The following is a 16,516-nucleotide window of genomic DNA, read 5'->3' as shown; positions in this document are numbered from 1 at the left end:
ACAATTTGAGATGAACATTTTGTCATCTCTGCTCCCCTTGACTTAATGACTTCTAAATAGCGCCAACTGAGAGCTATTTCTACCCCTCCCATCAGGTTAAAGAAACATTTATATTTCTCCCTGTTACTTTTTCTATCCTCTGGCACCACCTACTTTCTTTATATGAAGTTTGATTTCCGTTTACTTTGTGGCCAAGGGAACGATTGCTGTCATGTACTACTTGCTAGGTGTCCAACCAGACATCACTTCATCAGAAGAGAGCCAGGGCGGCATGCACTGCACAGTGCGCAGGACCTGTGTTCAGTTGCTACGCTGGGAAGCTTTCCTAAGTGCTGCTCTCGCAGCCAGCATAAAAGAGCTTTACCTTTGGCAGCCCTGATGAGATATACTGATCTGTTGCCTCATGTTTACCTGCTTTATTTAGTTGCATGGGACCGAGGAGGGATACATAAGTGATTAAACCCTCAGAAGCAGGTCTCCATGGAACATTTTAAGTGGCTGCAGATGTGTCCAGTGTTTCTCCAGATTGGCTGGAGCTACATTATTTTAAATCATTCTTTGGGGGCATCCTCACTGAGGCTAGAAGTAGGGACTCATTTTTTAGCATGCTATTAGCTTCCTTTTCAACGATCTCCTTCAGATTCCCCAGCAGATATCTCATCTATGACCATCTTCAGGGGCTGCTAATTAACTTACATAAGTGTTATTTTTTAACTCAGATTACAAACCTTTCTCATCAACATAATTATTTTGTAATAAATATCGCAATGTCATTTTACATAGGCATTTTGCAGCAGAAAAACTTCAGAGTTGGGGGAAGAAAGTAAAACATCGAACCCATCTTGTGGCCAAAAAAAAAAAAAGGAGTAGGTGTAAAAAAGATCAAAAATAATGAAATACAGTTAGTGAATTATAAGTTGATTACTGTTTTCATAGGTCCATAAATTGCTGGGCTAGAAAGCTGATACAACTGTTTTTTAAGCTATTAACAGCAGCAACAATAACCAAAGAAAAAAATTCCACCTACTAATCAGCATTCTAACTCAGCATGTTGCCTGTGAAAAGCAACACTCTGAAAACATGGTTCTTTGAAGCTTGTCTTGCCAGAAAGCTATTATTTCTGGTATAGCTACATGATTGGAGGAGACTGTGGTTAAGTCTTGCAGGCATGCTCGTATGTCCATCATCTGGCATTGGTAGATGCTCATCAGATCACCAAACTCCCTGGCACACACTGAGTGACAACCCCGGGGTTCTAGAGTGATTGTATTTCTCAGACTCAAGTGGGCACACTATTGATCTCTGTAATCCACAAAATATGTATGTGAGCTTTACCAAGGTTAAAGAGTGAATCCACTGTTCTTAGGTGTCATTGATTGCAATTTTAAAATAGGTTGGGTAGGATTTAAGAATGTGTGTGTTTGGTATGGAAAGTTTCCCCAGAAAAGGTCTAGGAAACACTGAAATCAATACTGCAATGCTACATTATACAGGAGTTTGAAATCCGGAGGTTGAATATCTGCTTCAAGCTTTTTCTCTTGGCTAGGAACTTAGGAGGTACCTCAAAAATATCAGATCTGTTCTGTGGCAGAAGGCACACTTCTAATGCATAGCAGAAAAGCAAATACACCTTTTCCTCTTTGTAATGAATCATTTTGTTTTCCTATAGATTGCGTGTGGCGTTTGAGGCAGAGCGAGCAAACTTGCCAATATTTTGAGCTAATGCTTCAGCACCTTTCATTTTTCACTCTGGGCAGGAAACCTCTTCTTAAACTTATTCATTTTACAGAGGGAAAATCAAAGCCCACGGAATATTGTCGGAGCTGCTTTTTTGTCATCATTTACAAAGGTCCCTGGAATTAATTGACTTCTTACCTTACATACTGTAAAGCGACTCATTTTTTGACACATGTATGGGAAAGTGGCAGGGTCTAAGTGGCTGGTTCTTGTCTCTTGGTTTTGGCTCATATTATAAACTAGAAAACGAATAAAAACTCTGAAATTACGGTTGTAGAAAAAAAATAACGTGCAGTTCGAAAGAAGCAGTCTCCATTAACTATTTGGTTAGTTGACCTAAAGGAAAGGAGGAGGGAGCTGCAGAAGATGAAATGTAAATACTTGGTTTGTTTTAATATCTTTACAGGATCCATTAAAGGGGGTAGTGAATGTTTCCATAACATCCTCAATTGACGTTGTCTGTTTGAAAGCATATTCTAAGTAGCTGGCTTCCTTTCACACGACTGGAAGTATAAATTAACCCACACTGTATACCATGAATCATCGCTGCATAGATGCTCATAGTTTACTGAGAGTAATTCTGTCTCAAAGGCATTGCTCCTGAAGCTAAAGAGGAGGAATACAGGGTATAAGCAGTATTTATAGTGCCAGGGCACGCTGTTTTCTAGATAGATATTTTGAATGCTTACTTCTTTTTTTTTTTTTTTCCACATTGTCCCCTTTTCACTAAATGAGGAAGCTTCGACGCATTCTCATAGCTTGCTTTCACGAAAATTAAAAGCACGGAAACAAGGACATATTGTTAAAAATGAATAAATTAGAGGCGAATGAAGCCTTCTAGCTCAGTAACAGCAAAGGGAATATAGCCGTTGGTTTGAACAAACAATATTCTTAAATAGGAAATGTACTTTAAAGCCATCCTGCTGTGATCCTGTTAATTACCAAAAAAGATTAGAACTCTTCTGGTTCATGGGATCCTTTTACCTAGAGTTGCAGCTGCATAAGCAATCAGACATTTGCACTGTCCCTTCAGACCAGCGAGGGGATGTTATTAAAGGGAAGTCATTTACCCCAATCCGTAAGATGTAGCCTGGCAGAAATTCAGTAACTGTTTGTGATATGCTCATTCTGCCACTCTGCTAGTGGTGTTGGCTCTTGACATACAGCAGCATTTGTGTTAAATCTCCAACCACTAGGTGAAAGGGAGAAAAATGCCCCATTTGGGGGGTTGGTTTCAAAACACAGAATGATGTGTGATCTGCTTTTCATTACAAGTACTGTGAAGAGAAAGCAAAATTCCCTCGCCCCCTCTCCCTCTCCTTTTCTCCTCTGGTCTTCTCTCCCACTGTCCCCTTAGCTTCTCTGTCCCTCCTTTCTCTCCTCCTCCCCCCCCACCCCAGCACTGCTTTTTCTCTCCCACTCACATCCTCTGATGGGCGTTCAAGCTAGTAAAATTCATGTTGGAGAATCCCACAAACACAGCTAGGCATACACAGAGCCGAAGGGATTTTGCATTTGAATTTCCTCTCAAAAATGAAATGGAAAGAAAACTGCTCTCAGAATTCAGACAGGAAGAGAACATCAGAGGAGAATTTAGGTGTAAAAAAAAAAAAAGAGCATCAACTAAACAAGAAATAGAGCATATTTATATAGAAATGCGTATTTCAAACTTACCCTGTAAAAGCGGTTTCTGTGCTACACCACCTTCTGTGTCCCTGCGTGCTGGATTCCTCAGCTCCTTAGTTGCTATAATCACATGGTTGTGTTCTTGCCCGGGTGTAAATAGGTGCATACGTGTGTGTACTAAAGTATACACAAACGTGTACTATAGATATGCACACATGCAAGCAGTCTTATCTCTGTATTCTAAAATGTAAACGAAGGCGGGAGGCTGCAGCTGGGATTCCTTCTTTTCCCTGGAACTCTTTCTCTCAGTCGGCAGGCTGAAGCCCTCAATCCAGTGAAGAGAGATCCTGGGAGCTGGCTTTATTTCTCCTTGTTTCCATGGTGGTTAGTGGTGCATCGTTCGCCCGATCGGTTGTCACACTGACATGGTGCTGCCTGCTCAGCGGTCATTAATAACTGAACACCTTCCACTCCCCAGAGAGGAGCCAATCGCTTCGGACTGCCAAGATGTAGCGCTCGCAGCTGCTCCCGTCTGGTTGGCTGAAACAACCTGTCTGTTCTGTGACACTGCTACTTAGGATACAAATAAGTGAAACAGCCTTGCTTATTTTCCTAGGTATCATTCCCTTCCTTCCCTCCTTCTTTCCTCCCTTTTTTCCTCCCTTCCTTCCCTCCCTCCTTCCCTCCCTCCTTCCCCCCCCCCCCGCTTCTTCTTTCCTTTTTTTGCTTCCTTCCTTCCTTTTTTTGAGGGGGAGGAATTTTTGACAAGTTTTCCCATTTTTGGATTCTCAGTCATTCAGAGAAACTGTGTTTTCTCTCTGGAAATAGCAGGACGCATTACTAATAAGGATTTCCCAAATATTAAAAGCACCTGGGAGGGATGCAGAGCTTCTGACTCCTCTGTGAAGTTCACCAAGGGCTGTATTATTTAAGAAGAGCGGCTTAAAACTGTTTGAGTGGCATTTGGTTTTCTGTAGGTCCTACTTAATTTAGCATATGTGCTTGTTGTTCAATAACACTTTTTTTGTTTGTTTTTAAAGCAATGGCATTTCTGACCTGCACTGACCAGTTTTTAAAAATTAAGCACATATTTGCTTCTCTATAATTCACAACATTGGCATATTAAGAGGGTATTTTTAAAAATATATTTTTCCGGTTAACATTCACTCACTTCTCCTTATGTGATGAAATTAATTTGCCAACCACATATGAACGGGTACGTGTGTCAGGGTGTTAGTGGGTATCTGTGTGTGTGTGTTAGGGTGCATGCTTTACTAACTCTGGGGAAGAACTTCACCTGCAATAAAATTAAACCCTCAAGAAAATGATTTCTCTTCGTTCTTAAGACCTATTAACTCAGAATTTATATTTACCAGGAAAATATACTATATATACCACATGTAAAACACCCACTGAATTATCAGAGATTTGAAAAGAAACACAGAAAAGCATAGCAATGTATGTTTCTGTAAGGACACCTGTGAGTAAATAGGCAGGAATTTTAAAAAATGCATGTTTTACAACCTTAATTAGCATCCAGAGAAACATCTTGTTGAAAAGGACGCACCATGAGGATTAATTTATCAACAGGTCAAAAACAGGTTGGATTCATGACTCCAGCCCTGGTTTTGAGAGACTACCCTCTAGTGGAGTAAAAAGAAATGGCGTTTTCATGTTACTGGATTTACTTGGGGAGGGGAAAAAAACATTCACATCTAATTACTCCTTAAGTATTTATTGAAATGATATAGACCAAGAGTTTACATTAATTATAATCGTAATACCAGTTTTGTTTCTAACTACTAAATGTTTTCTCTCTGTGGTTTTCTTTAAAATGTTCCCAAATGCTTTATTTTTTTTCTTTTATAAAACCTTATTCAAATGGTTCTTAACCTTTTGAATAAAAAGAAGTTCAAGGCATAAGTAGTTTCTTGTTTAACCTAGTAACACTTGTTTCAGAATGCTACCGTAAGAGTTTCTTCTTTACTAGACACTCTAGCGCTTACGCCGTAAATGTTAGGCACCTACGGTCCAGTGTCGGGGACGTTGTGATGCACTGTGTCGACATTTACTTTACTGTACTTGTGATAATAGTAACTCCCCCAATCTTACTCTCTCCAGCGCCAATTTCTTGCCTATTCCAAATAATTTCACCACTGGCAGATTTTTATCTCCACATATGGATGAATTATATTAAAATTGTGATAACTACGTGAAAAAGGAATTTTAGTTTTATACCATTGGTTCCTTAAGCATTTCATTGTGGTTGATTGGTGTTGACTGTATAATTGACAAATCCAGTTATCAAACCAATTATAATGGACTCCCATAATGAAAGGAAGTGGTGATAATCAAACAGATGTTTAAACTACTTTCTTGGTTTATAAATGAAACCAACAGTCATAACTAATATTATAAATTTCAGTCTCTTTCAGAAATCAAATAAAAATCTAAGTTTTAATTCAGTGAGAGTGCAATATTTGAAATGCTACCTTATGCTCTATCATAGGAAGTTGTTTTAACTTCCTGTGATTACCTTTTTCTGGCATATGGGAGATGAGATAGCTTTTCTTGCAATTGTCCTTTTGGTGTAGGCACATGATAAATTCAAAAGATTTCATACTCATTTTTATAAATTTAATATCATGGAACATTAGAAATGAGATTTCAGTGTGAGAGAGAAAATAACTCTGGCTTTGGATAAAAAGAGTGAGGGTTTTGTTCTTTGGCTGTAGTTTCCTTTTGATACAAGAGCACCAGCAGCTGAGTAGAAGCAGTATATGTTTCAGGTGATTTTTTACTTTTGCATCAGGTCAACCATTCGTTAGTAATGAAAGGTAGCCCTCCAAAAAGATATGTTAAAAACTTATTATCATATCTATAAAGTACCATGTGAAGACATTAAATTGTGACAGGGTGAGGATTTTGGGGCTTTTGAATTAGTACAATTGTGAATGGTCATCAAATGAGAAACAAAGTCTTAAAACTCTAATGCCCTGAGTCCTAAAAGCTCAAGAAACGTGATATGTGCACACAGCTGGTCAGAGAGAGCAAGACTGGAACCCCACAGGTCTTCCAAGATTTTTCCGCTATATCACCCTCTTATGATTGATAGGTCTCTGCTTTTTCTTCTTTTCCTCCTTCCCTTTTTTTCTTCTTTCCAAGTTTTTTTTTTTGTCTTTAGAATCCATTGCAAATACAGTATATTACATGGATGTGCATGTCAGCTGCCTCGTAATAAATATGTGCAGGGTTTCCTGAATGAGTACTCAGTTCTAATGAAAATGTATTGAAATGATTTTTAAACATAAATGAGTAATTACAGCCCTTTTCTGCCTGGATCATCAAATAAGAAAATATAGGGGTGCAATAAATACGTATTTGTTGATTTAATGGTTGAAGTTAAGCTACTCATTTGTGAAGGTTTATTGCTGTTTCGTGGAATCCTAGGCAGTGTTTGCCTGTGTGCTTTTGTTAGAGAAGTAGTCTGGGTAGTGGGTCAGAGTGCAGGTTCTGGGGACAGACAACCTGGGTTTGAACGCTTACCTTGCCGTTTTCTACCTTTGTGACCCTCAGCAAGAACTGAACATCTCTGCATCTCAGTTTCCTCCTAGGATTGTTTTGAGGATTAAAGTAGTTAATATATTTAAAAGCTTAGAAAAGTACCTGGAACATAGTAAGCTTGAATGAATGTTTGACATCACCATTATTTTCATTATTATCATTGTCATTGTCATCATATCATCATTTGTTCCAACTATCCCCTTTGTTTGGGGTGTCCTTTCTACCTTCCATTCTAAGTCCCTGCCTCTCACTTTGTCTACCTACTCTGAAATAAGTTAGTTCAGTTCACATGCTGCTTCCCCTGTGGAATCTTCTCTGATCCTCTAACAAGATATGAGCTCTCATTTGACCCACGCTAGCATTCTTTATCCCTGCTATCACTTATCACTTTTTTTAATATATTACAACTGTTTCTGTAGTTTGACCCTTTTTAATCTCTAAGATTCTCCTGGATGGGGGAGGGAGGGTCTGTATCTTAATCATCTTTAACATCTGTAGCATGTAAAAACATGGAGAAAAAAACGTTTGTTGCATACTGTTTGTTTTAAAAATTATTTGATCTTCACAGCATCTTAATAAGATAGATATTTTTATCCCCATTTGACAATGTAGAAACATTGGCTCAGAGAAGTTAAGTTACTTGCCCAGTGTCCCAAAACTATTAAATAATGGAGCTAAAATTTGAACTCGGTTTGCTCTGCCTACAGAGCCAAGGCTCTTTTTACTGCACAGGGCACTCAGTATTCATTTGGAAAATAAGCGAATGCTTGATTGATGACTGAGTCAACCAATTAAATGTAGTCAGCACCAAGGGATGCTAAAAATAAAAATACTATTTTAAAAAAGGAATAAATTTTATGCACTCGACAGTGGATCTTTTTATATAGTTACTGTTGGTTCAGTGTTAATGACAGAATTTTTATTGCTGGCACCATTTGGGAAATAGAGCTCTGAAGAGATGCAGTGCCTGGTTGGAAAGATGAACTGACATGTTAAATACATGTGAATGGCCACTGATGAAGAGGGGCTGACACTGAGCTGAGAAGGTCTTCAGTGGCACTGTCCTTCCTCGTCTGATTCTGATAGCAGATTTGCTCTTAAGTTAGAAACAGGATGTAAAGTGAGGAACCTTGGCTGTTTGTTAGAATGTTGAACTAAAGCAAGTTGGAGTAGAGTTCTCATTTTCTTTTTCAAGGGAGTTTTGAAAAGTAGAATTGGAAAAAAAAAATGAGATCCTTATTTAACCATAGGTCTTGTTTTTTAATACGGGATACGACTCTAGTTGAAGGACAAAAGTAATTTCACCCCTTGAGGAAATTCACAACCAAAAATGAGAAAGATGTCAGAAGTCAAGGAGATAAATCTCTGTCTTTCTGTCTCTTCCTCAGATTCCTCTCTTCTTCCCTCTCGTCCTCCTTGTCTTTCTCTAAGTCTAAAACTGTCTCTCATCTTGGCTTCTCTCTGCTCATCCCTTTTGTCTTCCCTTTCAGAGGATTGACTTTAACTTCTTCTCTAGCCATGTAAAAAATAGTGAAATAGTAAAGTACATTTTTAGAAAATATATACAGGTGACTAGATAGGTAAGTAGCCAGATAGGTAGTTCATAGGTTGCACAGAAATAACTGGAAAGAAATCTATCAAAAAAGAAAATATTCTAAACTATTGGTAGTAGTTATCTTTGATGGGACAATGGTTGTTTTTCGTTTTTGGTTTTGTTTTTGATAAAGTGCTGACCTGTATATGACATCATTTTTTAAAATTGAAGCATAGTTGAAATGCTGTGTTAGTTTCAGGTGTACAGCAAAGTGAAGTGATTCAGTTATGTGTGTGTGTATTCTTTTTCAGATTATTTTCTGTTATAGATTATTACAAGATATTGACTGTAGTTCCCTGTGCTATACAGTAGGACCTTGTAGTTTATTTTATATATAGTAGTGTATATCTGTTCATCCCAAATTCCTAATTTATCCCTCCTCAACTCTTTTCCCTTCGGTAGCCATAAGTTTGTTTTCTATGTCTGTGAGTCTATTTATGTTTTGTAAATAAATTCATTTATATCATTCTTTTAGATTCCACATTTAAGTGATATCATATGATATTTGTCTTTCTCTGCTTCACTAAGTATGATGATCTCTTGGTCCATCCATGTTGCTGCAAATGGCATTATTTCATTCTTTTACGGCTGAGTAATATTCCATTGTGTGTATGTGTATATATATATATATATATATATATATATATATATATATATATATATATATATACACGTATATATATATACACCACATCTTTATCCATTCATCTGTTGATGGACATTTAGTTTGGTTCCATGTCTTGGCTATTGTAAACAGTACTTCTATGAACATTGGGTGCATGTATCTTTTCATATTAGAGTTTTCATCTTTTCTGGCTATATGCCCAGGAGTGGGCTTGCTGGGTCACATGGTAGTTCTATTTTTAGTTTTTTAAGGAACCTCCATATTGTTCTCGATAGCGGCTGCACCAATTTACATTCCCACCAATAGTGTAGGAGGGTTCCCTTTTCTCCACATGATAATGGGTAGTTTTTAATTTTCTTTTTATGCTTCTCAGACTTTCTGCAGTCAATATGTATTATTTTTATAATCAGAAATAATAGCTATTTTTGAAAAATAGATATGAATTTCTTTTGGGGTAAAATTTTACTTCTATACCTGGAGCTGTTTTGTTTCGTAAAACATCTAACTTTCTTAACTTAGTATTCAATTCTATCTATGATACAATAATTTAAATCGCAACACAACAGTAATAATAGTAGACACCATTTATTGAGTTCTTGTCTTGTGCCAAGTAGTCTGTTAAGAGTTTTTCATAAACTGTATCATTCAGTCCTCCCTATTAGAATACCAGGTAACCATTAGTCTCATTTTACAGATCAGAAAACTGAGGGCCAAGTGTGCAAAAACTCACTTAGTTGCTTATTAGCGGAGTCAGCAATCAAACCAAAGTCTAAGGCTAACACTTGTAACCACTGTGCTACACTGACTCTGATTTGTTTCCCATATCTCTGTCCAGTCATTCTCTCTATTCCTATTTCACATCCCATCCCTCAGCTACATCAAATGCCTTATCATTTCCTGAACAAATCTTGTCTGTTGGATTCTTCACAGTTTATTTCTTCTTAAGTGTATCAGGTCTACAAGGCTTCTGCTCAAAAATCCCATCTTTTAAGAAGCCCCCCCCTCCATCTCAATGAGATAAGTATTTCCTTATTTTATCATAATTTAAATTTACCTTTTATTATTGTATTTCTCTCACTCCAATGCATATTATCTTTTATGGTTTATTTGTGCCTAAATAGTAAGCAACTTGAAGGCAGAAAATATGTCCTATTTGCTTTGTATATTCAGTAGTGCATTTTACATATTAAAAGGTCAATGTTTGATTAATTAAACCCCATCATGTGACTGAAGGAATAATTTACTACTCTCGTGTGTGCTGGTTTTCTTCCAAGCTTTTGAGTAAAATCGGAGAATTGCTTAGTTAATAAAAAACCTGCCTCTCAAGGTGGTAGATTTTGTCGGATCAGTTACACATGAGGCTATTCATAAGAGAGCTGTTATTTATGGGAGAATAGAGTGTCTCTTGACTTGGCTTCTTCCTCTTTTGCTATTCTTTGATTAGTACATGTTAAATGCAGTTGTGTTCATATAACTACTAAGATTCATGTAAGTTCTAGGCAAAAATTAAACTCCAAGAACCAAATGGCAGGTAGGTTCATAAGAATTCTAGGCAAAAATTAAGAACCAACATAGCATGAGATAACACTTTGTGCAATATTCTTAGGCAAAGTCTGCTGGTATTTTCTTGCTTTTACATGAGTTATTTTGTAAGGTGGTCTAATGAAAGTTATCAGTTTTTTATGTCTAAGCAAGAGATCAAGGCAGTGATTTCTGAGCCAGAGAAAACAAGCTTTTTTTGTCAGTAAAATATTTAGGCATCTTGTTATATTGCACCATAGAGGTTAAAGAGTTGTTTGAATTTTCATGAATATTTTATGTCACTTTTGCTTGACTTCTGCTAAATGGGAGAACAAAGGTGACTGTAATCATTCTCATCTGGTTCTCTTCCTTCATTGATGGAGCATACAGGAGGCCCAGAGCCAAAGTTCTCTGTCTGATCTTTTAGTGATTGTTCGCAGAGTTATTCCTTTTAGGGTAGGGAAGGTGTTTTCAGGAATGAAAGCCATTTACTACAACTAGCAATGATGGCAGAAGAGATGCGAGATGCTTATAGTTGCTACCTATACTGATGCCACTGCTGAATTTTCAGCTTTAAATCTTAAGATTGTCTTCAACTCTATCTTATAATCCTACTCTATTCTACTAGGACTATTTGGGGCGGCGGATTCTACTCCAACCTTTGGTCTTTAGAATATTTTCAGAAATGAGTTGATAAGATGAGCAGGTAAAGGTAGTTCTGAGCAGATACTGGACACTCCATACTTATTTATTTTTGACAGTTACTGCTTCATTTATTATCACTCTATATATTTAAGTCAGGCCTGGTTCTCTTTGGATTTGGCCTGTTCATCAGCTGGTTTCTGATTCAGGAGCTGGGTAGGGTAAAAGAAGTTCTGAGTAGTATAAGAAGTAGTGAAATCTAGTCAAATGCAGGTGGATAAATGTGCAGACTTTGCCTGACAGAATTCGAGTTTTGTCTATCAGTGTGACCTCTGAGTGTGTATAGAGAATTCTTCAAGGAATTACGAGACCATCCCTGCCAGTGTCTTCTATTTAAAAACTGTTAGTAGCTGTTCATACTAAGTGTGTGTGTTAATCAGGATACTTTTGGCTGACAGGGAGACAAATGCTATTTTAACTAGCTTAGGTTAAAGTTAACTTAGGTTTAAACCAGCTCAAGTTACAAGGTGGGGTTATGGGCAGGGTAATGTAGTCTTACATGCAACAATAATATGGGCAGGAGAGAAACTGGACCTCAGAGACAAATTGGCTGTGAACTCACATGATGCCAGGAGATTCTTTTTCTGTTCTCTTGTGTCTGCTTTTCTTGGAGTATTGGGTTTATTCTCTTCTACTGCTGGTCAGCTTTCTTTACATGTCTGACAGCATGGCCACCAACAGCTCTCATGTTCTTCATCTCACAGTTTTACCACCAGGGAGACTATCCCTTTCTCTTAGTTCCAATGTGAAAAATTTGGAGGGAATTCCTACTTGGGCCATATGCTTATTCCTGGATAAAACACTATTCTGTCGTCCCTGCCCAAATTAAAGGGTAGGGGACAAGGAGAAGTTCCCCAGGAAAAGGAAGGTGTCCATTAGGTAAGCAATAAGGACTTAATAATATTAGATACTATTTATGGAGTGCTGTCTACCAGACGCTGAGCTAAATAAGCGCTTTGCTTACAGCATCTCTTTAATGTCTTAGAGTTAGTTTGTAAGCAGATACTGTTTCCTCCTTTTACAGATAAAGAGGAGGCAGGTTTCTTCACTCCCTACGATAACATGGCTTGTGAATGGCTCAGCCAGGGCTGGAATCCACATCAATCTGACTCCCAAGCTTGAGTTTGGAACCACTCACTGTGCTAAGTGTCACGTGGTTATCAAATGAAGCTTAGAGCAGTGTCCATGGAGCACACACTTAATGCTTTTCCTCAGCACAGCAGTGTTGGACAGCCAGTCGGGCTATGCTTCCTGCCATCAGACGCCGCGGTGCCCGTGGTTGAGGACCTGCTGACCACCTTGTGTCCTCCCTGGAAGTGTTAAGAGTCAGACAGGGTGGGCACTGGGGCCCCTGCCTGGCCTGAACCGTGTCCTCCCTCCTGTCCTCTGAACTGTGAATAGCCTTTAACGGAGATCAAAGTTTTGTAACCTTCGCCATCTGTTGCATTCTCAGCAAGTCACTCTCTGAGACTCACCCTTATATGAGGTAGGCCCCCCCCCCACCCTGCCTCTCATTCCACATGCTTTTCTTGTCACAGATAACACGGCTCCAGCACCCTCTCGCATACCATCATCCAGCTGCTGTATGCTTCATTCTACACAGATCCTCCCAATTCTTTCCACTTTTTCTATTTTTCTTTTGTAAGCGGATTTCCCATCCTTTCAACGATATCCCAGACCTCTTCTTCTATTTCCTCCTTCAGCTGAAATCCAATCTCCTTTCGGGACTTGATTATTTTTATGGCCCTCTCTGCTTGGAGGCCACTCATTTTCCCACCCCTTAGGGCTGTGTGTGTGTATGTATGTGTGCACATGCATGTGTGTGCAGATTGATGGGGGATCATGTTTCTGCACCTCCTCTGGCTTCCCAGTACCAATTTCAAGCCACTAATTATTAACTCTTCTGTAAGGTGCATACCATTCCTTACCTGCCCAGTTGGCTATCACTTACCTACTTCTCAGTAGAGGCCTGTCTTTTTTTTTTTTTTAATAAATTTATTTATTTATTTTTGGCTGCGTTGTGTCTTCATTGCTGCGTGTGGCCTTTCTCTAGTTGCAGCAAGTGGGGGCTACTCTTCGTTGTGGTGCATGGGCTTCTTATTGCGGTGGCTTCTCTTGTTGCAGAGCACGGGCTCTAGGCGTGCGGCCTTCAGTAGTTGTGGTACGCGGGCTCAGTAGCTGTGGCTCACGGGCTTAGTTGCTCCACAGCATGTGGGGTCTACCCGGACCAGGGCTCGAACCCGTGTCCCCTGCATTGGCAGGTGGATTCTTAGCCACTGCACCACCAGTGAAGCCCTAGAGTCCTGTCTTGATATCTGGAAAATGATATGCTTTTCCACCCAGGCTGCTGCTAAAATACTGGGAGATTTCAACTTTTAAGCATAAAACCAGCACAAAATTATTAAGTCTCCTTAAATGAAAATAACTTTCACTTTCACTGCATTTCAAAAGCCCACTCCCAGGTATGCTAACGTTGATGATGTTGGTAACTGGAATTATTCTACCTCGGAAATCTTGAACTTGAGTGTCCTGCTTTCTACCATTAACGTTCTATCTATCTGGCTCTTTTAGAACTGTGCTCCTTCTACATCTGCTTTTTGACACCATAGAGACCTCAGATCTTCTGAGGCCATTTCTCCCCTAGTCATTCTTATCTCTCTTCCTTTCCTACCCACCAAGGTTGATCATCTAAACTACTCACCATTCAGTCACCTTGGGTCTCTTGCTCTGGTCTCCCACCATACCTGCCCAGTCAGAACCTCTGAACAACACCATGATCGTTCTCTGCTCTTGTCTCCAAGAGGTAAATTGATCGTGGAGGAAATCATAGTAAGTGCAGAGTGTCCTGTTTCAGCTGGGTCTTCAGCAGTGGCCTCCCATTCTTGTATTTGTCCTAAGTCAGCTCTTTATCCAGTTATCTTCAGAGAGGACTCAAATTTTGCAGTCTCTTCAGCATCCCTTGTCACTCTCTGAATATTCTTAGGAACATGCCACTGGCTTTAGTTTCATTGAACTCAGGCCTGGAGGAGTGAACTTCCTTTATTTCACAACCTGGCAACGTACTGATGACTCTTTATCCACACTCATCATTAACTTTCTTTCGTAGTCTTAAAGGATGAGACTTTTTCTTTCTACAGCCCTCCCTTTTTTCCTTCAAATTCATCTACTTCTGTGTTTGCAGGAATTCGTTTCTAGAAGCCTTTATCCCCATTCCACCCTGTAACTGACAAATTGCCATGAAGTTCATAGACATGCTTAATTCTTACTCATACTAAAATAATAACAACCTTCTCTTGACCTTTAATCCTACTGTGTCATTCTATATCTGTCCTCCTCATAGAAATTTCTCAAGAGAGCTATCAGCATTTGATGTTACTTCATCATCACTTTCTACTTACTTTTCCAGCTCATGTTTCTCTGGCTTCTGCTCTAGCCATGCTACCGGAATTTCCCTTTGGAATCTCATCAGTGCCCTCCCGGACTTGGTTCTTGTACATCACAGCCTCCCAGGCACGCTCATGCTTGCCTACACGTTCGCTCTGCTGTCACTGTGGGCTCATCTACCTTTTAAATATTTATCCTAGCTTTCGTCTTTTGCCTCTGCTCTTCATATTCTCTCAGATAATATAATCTCTTCTACTTATATATTCATTACTCTCCAATGTATAGCACTGCGCTTGCAAATAAAATTCTTCATATCCATTTAGATATGCTCCTCAGACTGTCTGATAAATGTCTCTACCTGCATGAGCACGGGCACTTCATACTCTCCATGTCTACAACTGACGTCTTAAGCTTGTCTCTAAAGTAGTTTTTCTTCCTTTTTTTTTTTTTTTTTTTTAACAACTTTACTTGCTTACTTACTTACTTACTTATTTATTTATGGCTGCATTGGGTCTTCGTTGCTGTGCACAGGCTTTTCTCTAGTTGCGGCGAGCAGGGGCTACTCTTTGTTGCAGTGCACAGGCATCTCATCACGGTGGCTTCTCTTGTTGTGGAGCATGGGCTCTAGGCGTGCAGGCTTCAGTAGTTGTGGTGCATGGGCTCAGTAGTTGTGGCTCACAGGCCGTAGAGCGCAGGTTCAGTAGTTGTGGCGCACGGGCTTAGTAGCTCCGCGGCATGTGGGATCTTCCCGGACCAGGGCTTGAACCCACGTTCCCTGCATTGGCAGGTGGATTCCTAACCACTGTGCCACCACGGAAGTCCCCCTCTTTTTAAAAAAGTTTATTTTAGTTGTAGTAGCAGTACCCAGTTACCTGGAGGAGTCCAGGATCTTTGAGCCTCCTTCTTTCTTATACCCTACATTCAACTGTTTGCTAAATTCTGCCGATTTTACTCTCAAATGTTCTTAAATCACGTTCTCTATCAGCTAGGCCTTCTGTCCTCTCTCGCCCTGGTCGCTGCAATCATTCCAAACTTGCCTGCTTCCAGTCTCATTCCCTCTAGTCCATCTTGCAAAAAAACTCCAATTTGTTTCTCATCACAAACAGAATATTATTCCAAGCTCCTTAGCGTTGAGGTCCTTCTATAACCTGCCTCTTGGATCCAGATACTCCTTACTGGTCACATTGTACTCCAGTCATGTACAGCGTTTGTTGTTCTTTAAGCACCGTGCTGGCTTTTCTCTCCTCTGTGTCTTTGCTGATTCCATCCAGGACACTTGGAGCGCTTGCCACCTGTAACACACAGTCAGGCACACAACTTCCTTTCGCAAGACTGCCTCCCACTGTTCACCTTTAACGCTCACTTTAAATATTCCTTCTTGTGACAAATCTGTCCCCTGCCAAAAGAGGCTGGGTTTAGTGCTCTGCCGCTGGGCCCATAGTACAAAATAATTGATCAGAATGTATTATTGAATAAATGGATGAGTGAAATTTGAGTAGAGGTTCAATGGATAAGAAAATAAAATTGCAAAGTGTTTAAGCACAGCAGCGTTAAGTCTTTAAATCTATAATTGTGGATGTGTAGCCATGTATAAATGAGAGCAGAGTTATTCTTTGGTTCTTGTGTGAGATAGTTAAGCCATAATCCACTGCTAATGGGTCAGAGTCATCTACTCTTGAGTACATAGAGAACCCATGTGCGAATATGAACCAAGAGGAGGAATCCATCACAATTTCTTGGGGGGGGGGGAGAAAAAGAAGAGC

The 16,516-nt window shown here is 39.5% G+C and overlaps 2 protein-coding genes across 6 annotated transcripts in view; one reads left to right on the top strand and one right to left on the bottom strand.

Moving 5' to 3' along the window:
- The window catches only part of LRRN3 (leucine rich repeat neuronal 3), a 47,145-nt gene extending 34,321 nt beyond the window's left edge, over positions 1–12,824 (bottom strand). Inside the window, exon 1 of the mRNA XM_082472326.1 lies at positions 3,412–12,824. The gene's annotated coding sequence lies outside the window, so the exon portion shown is untranslated. The remainder of the gene's footprint in view (positions 1–3,411) is intronic.
- Positions 1–16,516, top strand: part of IMMP2L (inner mitochondrial membrane peptidase subunit 2) — a 681,598-nt gene that overhangs the window by 467,513 nt on the left and 197,569 nt on the right. The gene's annotated exons all lie outside the window — the stretch shown is intronic.

This window comes from Balaenoptera physalus (assembly GCF_965194825.1).
Source record: "Balaenoptera physalus genome assembly, chromosome: 8".
NCBI lineage: Eukaryota > Metazoa > Chordata > Mammalia > Artiodactyla > Balaenopteridae > Balaenoptera > Balaenoptera physalus.
This window is presented reverse-complemented; position numbering and strand designations above follow the sequence as displayed.